Genomic DNA, 12,106 nt, shown 5'->3' with positions numbered 1-12,106 from the left:
CAGGGCTAGATAAATGACTAAGCTCTCGTATGCCCCCCTGTGGAAAGAAAACAACAAGTGGGAGAATGTTGAGTTGTGTTATATTCTTTCCACGACTAGTCCACGTAGTTAACCGGGGGGTTAGAGGGGGGGCGGAGCCCCCCCCCCCCCCCATCGTTGCGCCCATTGCGCAGCAAGGGGTGCCCCCTCTACGGGGTCTGAGGCAATTCCCTGGGGAAAATATTTTTGGACCCTATATTAGGTTGGGTGGACCTACCTATGGTTTTGTGCATGGTTTTTGCACATGGTTTTGGACGCGACGGTCTTCGGTCCATGGTTTTGGATGCTTCAGCATGTAAAAATATGTATTGTAACATTGAAAGGAACATAATGAAAAATCAAGTTGGTAGTCCCCATTTTGGGATCCAGGGGAAAATCTCTGTGTATATGTGTTTTATGTGTTATGCTCTCGCATTGTTTATTTTCTATGTTTTAGAATTCGTATGCAGGTAATTTCTGTACGGGGTTAAAACCTACACAAAAGTAAAAAAGAAGTCCAAAAGTGACTTAGAAGTTCAAAAGTCACGTAGAAGTCCAAAGGTCATATTAGAAGTCTAAGAGTCATGAGGAAGATCAAAAATCATTAGGATATGAAAGTTTATTCCTTTTGTTATAAAAGAGGCCTCATTACTCTTAGAGAGGACTTTTAACCTTGGTTTCTCCATCCAAGCATTAGAGAGGAAGATAGTTATTTTGGAGAGCAAGAAGTGGCTTAATGCTCCACTATTGGAGCTAGTGGTGTTCATTGTACTAATGCATCTTGGAACTTTTGCCTAATATTCAAAGCTCATTGAGCCAACACATTTTCATGTGTACACCATAAATGTTTTGAGACTATTATTTGGATGTTTGCAATATATCTTAGTATTTACATGTGCTAAATAAATTTAACTATTTAAATGGCTTTGGTGCTCACCTTAGTGAATATGTGTTGTATTTTCTTTTCATGGCCATTGCATCTATGTGAACTATTTCGCTTGATGACTAACAATTCTCTCTTATGATGTGCATGTGTCTTTATTAGATTAGTACTAATACTTCTCTTCTAAATTCTCTCTTTTGTTCCCTTCCAGTGAAAGAATCTCGATATAGATTACAATTGAAAATTTCACAAGGAATAATTGCTTTCTTAGTCAAAAGCACATGTGTATTACTCTCTTGTGCTAATAGATGCAGCGAAGGAAAATATATAAGTAAATGGTAGTTGGGCAATAATTTCAGATGGGACTCCTATACCAAACAGTGTGAGGTCTAATTAGGACTTCATATCGGGGAGATCCCTTGTATGTTGGCAAGCCTAGCACCGTAAACAAAAAGGTACACATCAGAATGGTACCTAGGCCATAATGGGTAGGTAGGCAGGATCATGGCAGGTTTAAGGTCTTTTGACAGGTCACAATGACTATAGGTGATAGAGATGTGATTAGGTTATAACATGTGGTATAAAGGGTTCTGAAAAATTGTAGCAAGACTACAATAAGGTCAAGACGTGTATTTAGCAGGACTTTAATCACTCAAGGTGTGGGATTAAATTTAATACAGTGTTTATCTGAGAACATGCATTGATTGATGTCATGTGCCCTAATTAAGGCATTGTATTGAAATTGTAATAATGCACTGGGGAGTTCAGTAACTAGGGATTGTAATAATAGTTATTACATAGTTATTACACTTCTAGTGTGAATATGCATGTTTAGGAAATCGTAATGAAATTTGTAGAGTACAACAGTTTTGAATGCAAAATGCACATGGGTGCAGGATGGGTTATGAAAACAAGCAAGGACTGAGCTAAGGTATTGGATTGTTGAAAATGCCATAAATAAATATGGTTGAGATATGCATCTGTTGGTATACATATTGGGAATATGAAATGTGTATATGCATATTGTATATGGAGCGTGCGTATATTATTGCATGTTGATTGAAGAAAACAGAGGACAAGAGAGTTATATGTGACTTGTGAGAAAGGGAATAAAACCAATAGTTTTAGTCAGGTTGGAAGCAAGACCAAATGCAAATGTTGCAGATGATTTGGCAATCAGATGAAAGGAAAATATTTACAATGACTCTATAAGTTGAACGGGTTTCTTGTTATTTAAAATAGAGGCAAAGCAACAAGAATAATGGAATCCAGAGATGCATCAACTGTAAGAAAAGAAATTATTTGCATGCAAGAATTGTAACTAGAAATAACCATTAGTAAGACTGTAGGTGGACTATATGCGAGAATTAAATACAAAAATTGTATACATGGATGGTATACAATGTTGGCATGCTGAAACAATACTTCATAGTTGAGACAAAGGAATGCCAACATGGCATGAACTTTTGCTTAGTTGTTACATTGCATGAAATATATAAATTTATGTTTGGTTAGGATGAGAGAATTAAAATTAATTATTGATGATTTTAACTCCATTTTTTATGTCCTCTAGATGTGATGGAGATGGTATTGAGACTGCACGCTTGTCAGCATAGGGCAAGAACCTCCCAATCATGTTCATGTGTAGATCGCACTATAAGTGTGAAGGATGCCCCAAGATGAAGCCATGTAGGAGGAAATGAATGCGCAACTACAGAGTGAGAATCAAGTCATCTTGCATCAACAAATTTAGATTATGGATATATGATGCATTGAGGACGGTGCATAAAATAAGGTGGGGAGGAATTTAATACCCTTACCTGATACCTATGTTATACATTTATGCATGTGCTTATTAAGGTTGGGGTGTCTCTGGAAGTATCCATATGATTAGGTCAGTGGGCCTAGTTATGGCATATTAAGGTCAAAGTGCCTATGTAAAATATATTTACTGTTATATGTAGGTTGGTGAGTCGAATACATGTTACGATAGGTTAGTGAATCGAATTATATTACATGGCATGTGTGCCCATGTAAATATGTAAAGTGTATTTTGGGGCCAAAGTGTCAGGATATATAATCCTGTAAAGATTGTGAGGCAAGAAGCCTGAATTGGTAATTAATGTAGTTAAACATACTATATTAATAAAAAAGGTTGGCTATAGAGCACACTCCACGGAAAGACTATGGGGAATGAAACTCCAGGGAAAGAGGCAGTAGTTGGTTATTTTGGTGAAAAGTGCACCCAGGTCCCACGTGGATCTCGGTGGTGCCACATGGCAAGGTAAATCCATGCAGTTAAATGAAGAGTAGTTTCCTATGAGAATTATTCATTCTATGTTGGGGGATTATGGATTCATAGAGTTATGAATTCGGTCTTAGTGACTAGTAGCCGGGGAGTCCTAGGGTTGGACTCTAGAAATAGTGGAGATGTGGTTATTTGGTTAAGCACCCAGATTGGATGTATCTCATTTTTAGATATTGGTTCTCTAGTTGTGTGAGCCCTAATGGATCTAGGAGCTTGGTGGCTCTAGTTATGGCTTGGTTGCCATGGATTTCTTGTGGAAATCGAAGGTGTGGTTATTCAGTTAACCATCTCAAATTGGATGCATCATTTTTGGGCAAGCCCTGGTGGCTCTGGTTATGGCTTGGAAGCCATAGAGTTCTGGTGTAGAACTTGGTTTGGAGATAGTCGAAGAGTCCTGCTTTGTACTTTGGCACCAACTTAAGGGTTATTTAGTTTTGGTTGTTTGGCACTTGGACATCAGAGAGAAACAATGCTCCTTAAGCTACAAGTAGAGACCATTACGACCAGCCATAATTCATTCCAAAAGGTGGGCATTGTTGAGGGAATTAGACTAGGCCACTTGGGTTTCGATCAGGGGAATGTGAACCTGTGGCTAGAGACTAAGGTTTCTAGGGTTGCTTGGGAAAGGATTTTGTTGTTCAATACAACTATTTTTTATGAAGTTTATGTCTCAGCTCGAGGGTGACTGGTGGTTCAGATTAAGAACCACATGGCCTACAGTTGGGTGGAACATGGAGAGCCTACAACTAGTTGGACATTATAAGCATATAAGTGTCTACTATGTGAATATATATTTTATGTGCATTTATGGTTTCCTAATAAAAAATACCAAATGGTATTTATTATATATATGTATCATGTTTCATATTTTATATGCTATGTATTTGTAAACCCTAGCTGGGGTTTGGTATAATTATATAGGTAAGGGTATACCTATATAAGTCATGTTTAATTATTTTTTTTTATGTTAAAACCCTAATATCAAGGAATCTGACAAAATGTAATTAATGACTTTTTCTTTTTTTACGTTGTTGGAATCGGTAATATAGCAGTTCTCATACTCGTGTGACACAAGGTCGATACTCGTCGGCTACCACTATAACCTCCAAGTGCAACTGCACAACCCCCAAGAACAGTGCACAGGGAAATCGAGGATTGAACCTGTGACCTGCAAAGCGACATAAACACCTTAGCAGTGTGTTCACTGGCCAATAGGCTACACCCCTGGGGGCATGTCACTAATGAAAATTACTTCCAGTGGGTTATTTAATTACATTTATATGTGATTTACAATGCTTGCATGGCATGTAATACTACATTTCAACATAATTATAATTGTCATGCTCGGGATAAAAGTTATGGGAAATTGGAGTATATATGCTTCCGCAATTAATTTAATTATGTTTATGCGTCACCCAGCTGGGAGTCAAGGACATTACATTGAGAATAGCAGACCCATAAAAAGATTTCCTAGTGTGCACCGACACTTGCAAAGAAGGACTAGGTGGAGTCATGACGCAAAAAGAGCATGTAATTTTCTATAATCGAGGATATTAAACAAGCATGATAAGAAATATTTTACCCATGGCCCGAAGTTGGAAATAATAGTGCATGCATTAAAAATATGGAGGCACTATCTGCTTGGAAGGAGATTCATGTTGATGTCGAATCACGGAGGGTTGAGATCTTTGTTTAATTAGCCCAAATTAAATGTTATACAAACCATATGGTTGCATTTGATCAATGAATTTGACTTGAGATAAAAACACATTAAACGCAAAGAAAACATGGTAGAAGATGCACTTAGTAGAAGTCTACAATTAGCTCACCTGGAAACTATAAGCACTTGTGAAATTAACACAAAAGAAAGGATCAAAGAAGCATTGCAACAGATGAGAATTTCCACCATGTGAAAGAATTCTTACAATAACCAAAGGAAACCTTGAGCAAGAGTTACAATCTCACTGATGATGGTATGTTGATTTTCAAGGACAGATGTTATGTGCCTTGTGTGACTAACTTGAAGAAGCTCATAATGGATGAGTTTTGTTAGAAATTATATATTATGGAGCAATGAAACACATAAAATATTGCAGAAATGTAAACACAAAAAACGCATAAAACAAGAGAGGCACAGATATACGTGGTTCACCCATTTTGGGCTACGTCCACCCCGAACAGCCAGTCCTTCCTTTCTATTATCCAGCAAAATGAAGAGACACAACCTACAGAAAATCCACTGTAATATCCTATGTTTTCTCTCACAGTCTCGCCTCTCTATTTCTCGCTCACAGAATACACATCTATTACATAGCCTCAAATACAATACCCTCATACAAAGAGAGGGGTTTCCTTCTAGGGCAAAAAACCCTACACTAAACATAAGTTCTACCGTCAGATCATCCACCTAATGAACGGCCCAGATTGACTAGAAATTACTATACGTTTACAAGGCAATTTTGCAGTTTTTTTTAGCTTCGGGGGCGCTGCCCCCGAAACCCCCCGCCAGGGGGGGGCTCCCAAAGGTCGCAGCCGCCCCCCCCGGACCCCCCCTGCAGCGAATATTTTACAGGCGGCAACGATTTAGAACTGGGGTCCAATGTGGTGATACCTTTGAATATAGAAGATAATCAGGCTCCACACCCAACAAGTTTTAGAAAATACATTACAAAGGTCATCCTAGCTATTAGAAAATGATAACATCCATAAAGAAATCATATTATTGGCCAGGAATGAAGAAGGAAATTGTCAAATACATTGTTAGGTGCTGGAATGTCAACAAATAAAAGTAAATGCAGACACCTTAGGGGAGAAGATGTATAAATATAAAAAAATAAAGGGGAAGACAAAAACCTACAAATGGAAAACTCTAACTGTAAGAACAAATAGCCTAAAACCTAAAAAGTGAAAAGAACTAACAATTACCAAACATATATAATAGATACTAATGATATATATTAATATCCTAATAAATTAGCATATTAATATATTAATACCAAAGTATTAAGATATTAATACTAATATAATATACCAATCTATTAATCTAAAATAAGTATATCCATGAATTAATTTATTAATATTAATATACTAATAAATTAGTGTATTAGACATAATATAATAGTATATTAGAATTAATGTATTAATCATAGTATAATAATATACTTATAGATTAGCATATTATTATTGATGTATTAATCATTATGCAATCTAATAAATATTAAAATACACTAATGCCAATATATTATAATATAATATATTAATGTATTAATATATTATTAAACTAATACCAAGTATTAATTTAATACGTTAATATTATATATATGTATTCTAAAGTATTAGTGTATTAATACTAATGCAATACATTAATTAAGGAACTATGTATTAATACAATAAATTAGTAATGATGTATTATGTTATTAATATAAATTAATATTGTAGGAAAGGAATTAATCATAGAGATGGAACTTCTAGGGATGGAACTAATCATGGAGATGAGAGATAAAAAGGAGTGAGTTTCTACAGATTTCAAGTCAGCCATCTCGATTGAGGATGTTTAGATGTTTTAATATCTCGAGTGTTTCTCTAAATTTCATCTTGAAGTAGAGATCTTCTTTTGAGATGATTGTAGTGTCTTCTAGGCAAATATGATGTTTAATGGATGGAGTGTTTTGCAAGAGCATAGGTGCAAGTACGTTGATTCTTGATGTCAGTTCCATGTTCCTTTATTCTTATTTTAAATGATCTCCCAGTTTCACCAATGTATCTCTTTCCACAAGAGGAAATGATTTTATATACCCATTTGAGTTGATTTTGATCAATGTTTTCTTTTGTTGATTTCATTTTTTGTTTTATTGTTTCCAATGGTTTGAATACATAACCAATATTCCTTTTAAGGTTAGCTATAATTTTTTATAGTGGGGATCTCATTGCAACAATTTGTGACCTGCTCATGGTATTCACCTTGAAAGCTAAAGAACATCGAGCATAGACATACCTCCACAAGTTTTGTTATTTTGTCATATGTCACCTCATAAAGAACCTTCATTGCATATTCTAAGGGGATATTTGTGAATAATGAAACCACATCAAAGCTAATTATTAAGTCATCCTTTTCCACTTTTTCCGTCTTGATGAGTTCAACAAAATCGTAAGAATCCTTAATGAAGGATTCATTATTCCCAAAAAGGGGGCATATGCCAACCACATATTTGGCTAACCCATATGTGGGGGAATTGATGGCATTAACAATAGGTTTTAAGGGAACACTATCTTTATGGATCTTAGGGAAACCAAAAATTCTTGGTGTTATTTCAAAGGTTGGGAGCAGTTTTTTTTGTTCTTTCATCATTACCTTTTAACATATTTAATGACCTTAGAGACAAGGTTTTTGCTTAATTTCATGTAGCTCCCACAATTGAGGTGTTCCCTAATTTTCTCTATGTAGATATGTTTATCGAGGATGACAGTGGCACCTCCTATGTACGCTTTGAGAATTAAAATTTTATCATTATTCTTAAGCTTGTTCAAAGCTGACAATTCACTCTTATTCAAGTTATTTTTCCACAATTTTGCTTTTCTAAGAATTATTGCACACCCTTGTCTTATTGCATCTTTATCTTCGTCACTCTCTAGCTGATGAATACTATATTATATACAACGTATGATGTTTTCAGTTGGAATAAACTTGGGAGAAATAATGAATTTTAACCCCTTATTGAGGACATTGATTTCATCTTTTTCTAAAGGATGATTAGATAAGTTGATAACTTTCTTGTTCTTCACAATGTTGTGCATAGAGGTGTTAATCTTGATATAGTTGTTGCAATTATTGCTATTACCCGCCATCGAATTCAGGCTTGGGGGTTATAATGTTGTTGACATTTGAGTGGTTGTAATACTAGACATCTTATTATCATTCAAATTGATGTGATTGTTATAGTTCCTTATATTTGAATTCAATTCGTAGTCAATGTTGGAGCTTACAGTCAAATTGTCAATGCTAGGGCTTACGATCAAATTGTCAATTTTGTTTTTATTCAAATTATTGTTTATATATGAATCTTGGCCCAATCCAAGGTTGTGACCAAAACTGTTGTTATCTAATTCCTTGTTAAAGTTGTTCACTACCCGATTGTTATAATGAGTGTTATTACTCTCTATTGAATTTAGGCTCATATTCACATACATATGGCTGCTCACATCATTCAAATTATTCGCATATGAAATGTCATTGTCCACATTTGAATTAGACATGAAGTTAATGTTGGAGCTCATGTTGGGGTCTGATGAAACGTCAATGCAGTTTTCATTCAAAACATTGTTTACAGTAGAATTGGGCTTGGGTTAGGGTTGCATACCTCCTTAATTTCATTGATGGTTGATTTGATGTCAAGGTTGCTCAATACATTGCTAAAGTGGGTGGTGGATGACTCAAGAATCTATGTCATCCTATTTGGTGGAATCCACATTGTGTAATCCTTTGATTTTACCTCGTTTCAATTCTTATCTTTTGCATGCAACGTGTCCTTCTTTATCTACTTTGATAGAGTAGCTAGCATCAATTATATTCCAAAGATTAGGTTGAATTATATTAGTCAGTTCTAGGTGTGTCTGAATGCTTTCTCAGATAGAGAGCTTAAATTAGATCTATTTCTCTTTATTTATCCACGAATTAAGGCTTAAATTAAATGATTGAATGCTCTAAGGCTTCTACTAGAACGAAGTCTACGTTTAATGCTAGTGAATTGGAGTTCTCTACAAGTTTTGAGGAAACAAAGGTCAACCAACATTATCTTTATTTTAATCTTCATTTTTTTAAGCAAGCGAATCTCATGCCAAGTTTCCCTTCTCTGCAAGGTAATGATCTTGCTTGTAAGCTTTTGTGGTGGTCAGAATTTGAAGAAATTGATCCACAGTGATCATTTTTAGTCGACTTTTGTGCATAACAAAACCCATTATCAGGACTAAAAGGTTGGGAGGAGGATGGGAAATATGTGTAAATATAAAGAAAGAAGGGGAGGACAAAAGCTGATGAATGAGAAACGCTAACCATAAAAAGAAAAAGTCTAAAACCTAAAAAAAAAACTAAAAGAACTAAAAAATAGAAATAGATATAATGGTTAATAATAATATATTAATAAGTTAAAATATTAGCATTAATGAGTTTTATGTAGTATAATGAAATATAAATATATATTAATGTAAAATGTCATAATAAATTAGTATATTAATGTATTAATAACAAAGTATTAATATATTAATATTAATGTGATATGCAAATCGATTAATATATAGAGGATTTATATCCATGAATTACTCTATTAATATTAATATAATATAGTAATAGATTAGTGTATTGGAAATGATATAATAGTATATTAGAATTAATATATTAGTCATTATATAATAATATATTCATAGGTTAGCATATTATTATTAATGTATTAATAATTATGCAACCTAATAAAATATTAAAATAAACTAATGTAGTGTATTATTATATAATAGATTAGTGTATTGATATATTAATAAATTGATATTGAAATATTAATGTAATACATTAAGATTCCGGTAGATGAGCGAATGGAACATATGGTATTTTTCTTCTTAGTTTATCAGAAGCAAATAATAATATAGTTTGGCTGCGGGGAAGACAAACTAGGGTTTGCGACAGGGTTCAGAGTTGGTCGCCATGGAGGGGCGAGGAGGGGGGAGTTCCACTCCCTCCTACAGTCAGGTAGTGTCGAGCTGTTTCAAGAAACCATTGGAGGCAGAAACTAGGAGGGTCAACAGAGAAAAACAGAAAAAATATCAGTTCACGGGAACAGGAGGAGATTCCAGAGGAAGTCAGAGGAGAGAAAAGTATAGGAGGAGGAAGGCAGAGAAATGAGCACAAGATTATGACAGGCGCCTGTAAACCTAAGTCTAACCCTGGGTGGTTTTAAGTGACCCAGCGCTGCAGGTGCACAAGGATGACATGATGACTTATGTTGTAATATGCAAATTTATGGGGATATGGCCAACGGAGAAGGCTCTACATGCTTGGATAAAGTACAACTGGAAACCTAAGTGGGAAATAAATCTTCACCTTGGGTCCAAGGGTTTATTTACAGTAGTGTTCACAAACCTTGAAGACAAAGAACAATGTAAAATTTGAAACGGGAACTATAAACTCAAAACGGGAACTCTGGCCAAAAAACCCCAAAAAAACATCAAAAACAATGCTAAAAACGAAAAGTGTGTATACTGGAACGATGTTTTTATTTTTTAGGCATCAATTTTGAACATGTTTTAAAAATGGTAGTGACTACGAAATTTACTATGAAATTTTCATGCAAAATATAGCTTCAAAATGAAAGTGATGATACTGGAACAATGATTTTCTTTTTAGGGTCAATTTTCAAAATTTTAAAAAAATGCTAATAAAACCAAATTTTATGTCTCAAATAAAGTTGTTTATGAGGAAAAAACACATTAATGTTTTTGGTAGAATATCATTTTTCTTTCCTAAGTATAAATTTAACATGTTTTCAACCATAACATGCTAGATACAAAAGAAAGTGAAATTTTTTCAACTATAAAATTAAAAAACCATGACATTATGAACAAATTACATCACTAAATGAATTCAAAAGTCATTATTTGTATACTGAATAAAACATACATTATATCTCTAATTTAATATTGCATTGTAGATATTTTAAACAATAAAATTGATCATAATTAAGAGATATAATCCAACAACATAAAAATGCTTCATAAATTCTCATTTAACACCATATGGAAAACATTAATTTTATTTGAAGATACGATGCATACATAAGTTATATAAATTGTCTTAAACAATTATTCAAAATCACTCATATTTTCTTGCAGACCATCAGAATTCACGTCTTCAGATGAGTGACTGGATGCTGACGAAGATGTTCCATATTCTTCTCTTTCATCAACTAGTGCCCCATCTGAGTCCACATGCATGCCCAACATTCCAAGTTTCAAAATTCTTCTAGATCTACAACTGGTTTCAGCAGACTCCCATGTCAACATTGTTCCTTCTGGTAACAACCTTTTCAGAATCTCTCTCGTCTTGAAGCGAAAAGTTCCTCTCTTTGTTAAATTGAAGTCATAAACAAGTATGTCAACATCCTCCAATTGTAATATGTCTGTGCGGCGGCGATTTATATTTGTACCCTTTTTTTTTTCTTTTTCCGCCATTTTTTTTGTCAACTACCATCTCTATCTTATACACACCATTGAATGGGTGTGTATTTGTGGCATACCAATGTACTTCAACACTTGTAACATCCTCATTTTCTGTAAAGACCTTTATAACTTTAGCAACCCAAAATGGATAGCCATTGGGATCTCCATCTGCTAGCATTGAAATCATGCAACCCTCCTTAATATCCTGTACTGAACCCCTATAAAGGTCTTCCATGACTTGACGTTGTGCACGAGATCTTCTGGAACCAATATACATCTCTCTTTCTGTTGCCTGTGAATAATTAATAATACCTTGATTTTGTTGTTGTTCAACAATGTTTACTTCCTCATGTTCATTCGACACATTTTGTGGCCAAATAAATGGATTTTTCAAAGGTATATCTTCATTTGTTGTTGTTGAAATGATATCACTTTGATTATTGAAAAATGACTCCCACCAAACTGAATCAGCAATGTCAAAGTACTCATATGTATATCTAATACATTTTTTAATTTCTTCCAGGCAATCAGAATAATTTATATCTCTATTCTGTCTGCGTGCATTCTGAACTTCACCAACTGATTGTAATAACAATATTTTTGATGCAAATATTGGATGATCTAGAATCAACTTCAAAAATTGCAAACTTGATGATGGTGCCCATTCTGTAGTAGTTGAAAACTTCTTTCCCCAT

This window comes from Pinus tabuliformis, chromosome Q (assembly GCF_031772625.1).
Source record: "Pinus tabuliformis cultivar Carrire ecotype Pingquan chromosome Q, CPIR1, whole genome shotgun sequence".
NCBI lineage: Eukaryota > Viridiplantae > Streptophyta > Pinopsida > Pinales > Pinaceae > Pinus > Pinus tabuliformis.
This window is presented reverse-complemented; position numbering follows the sequence as displayed.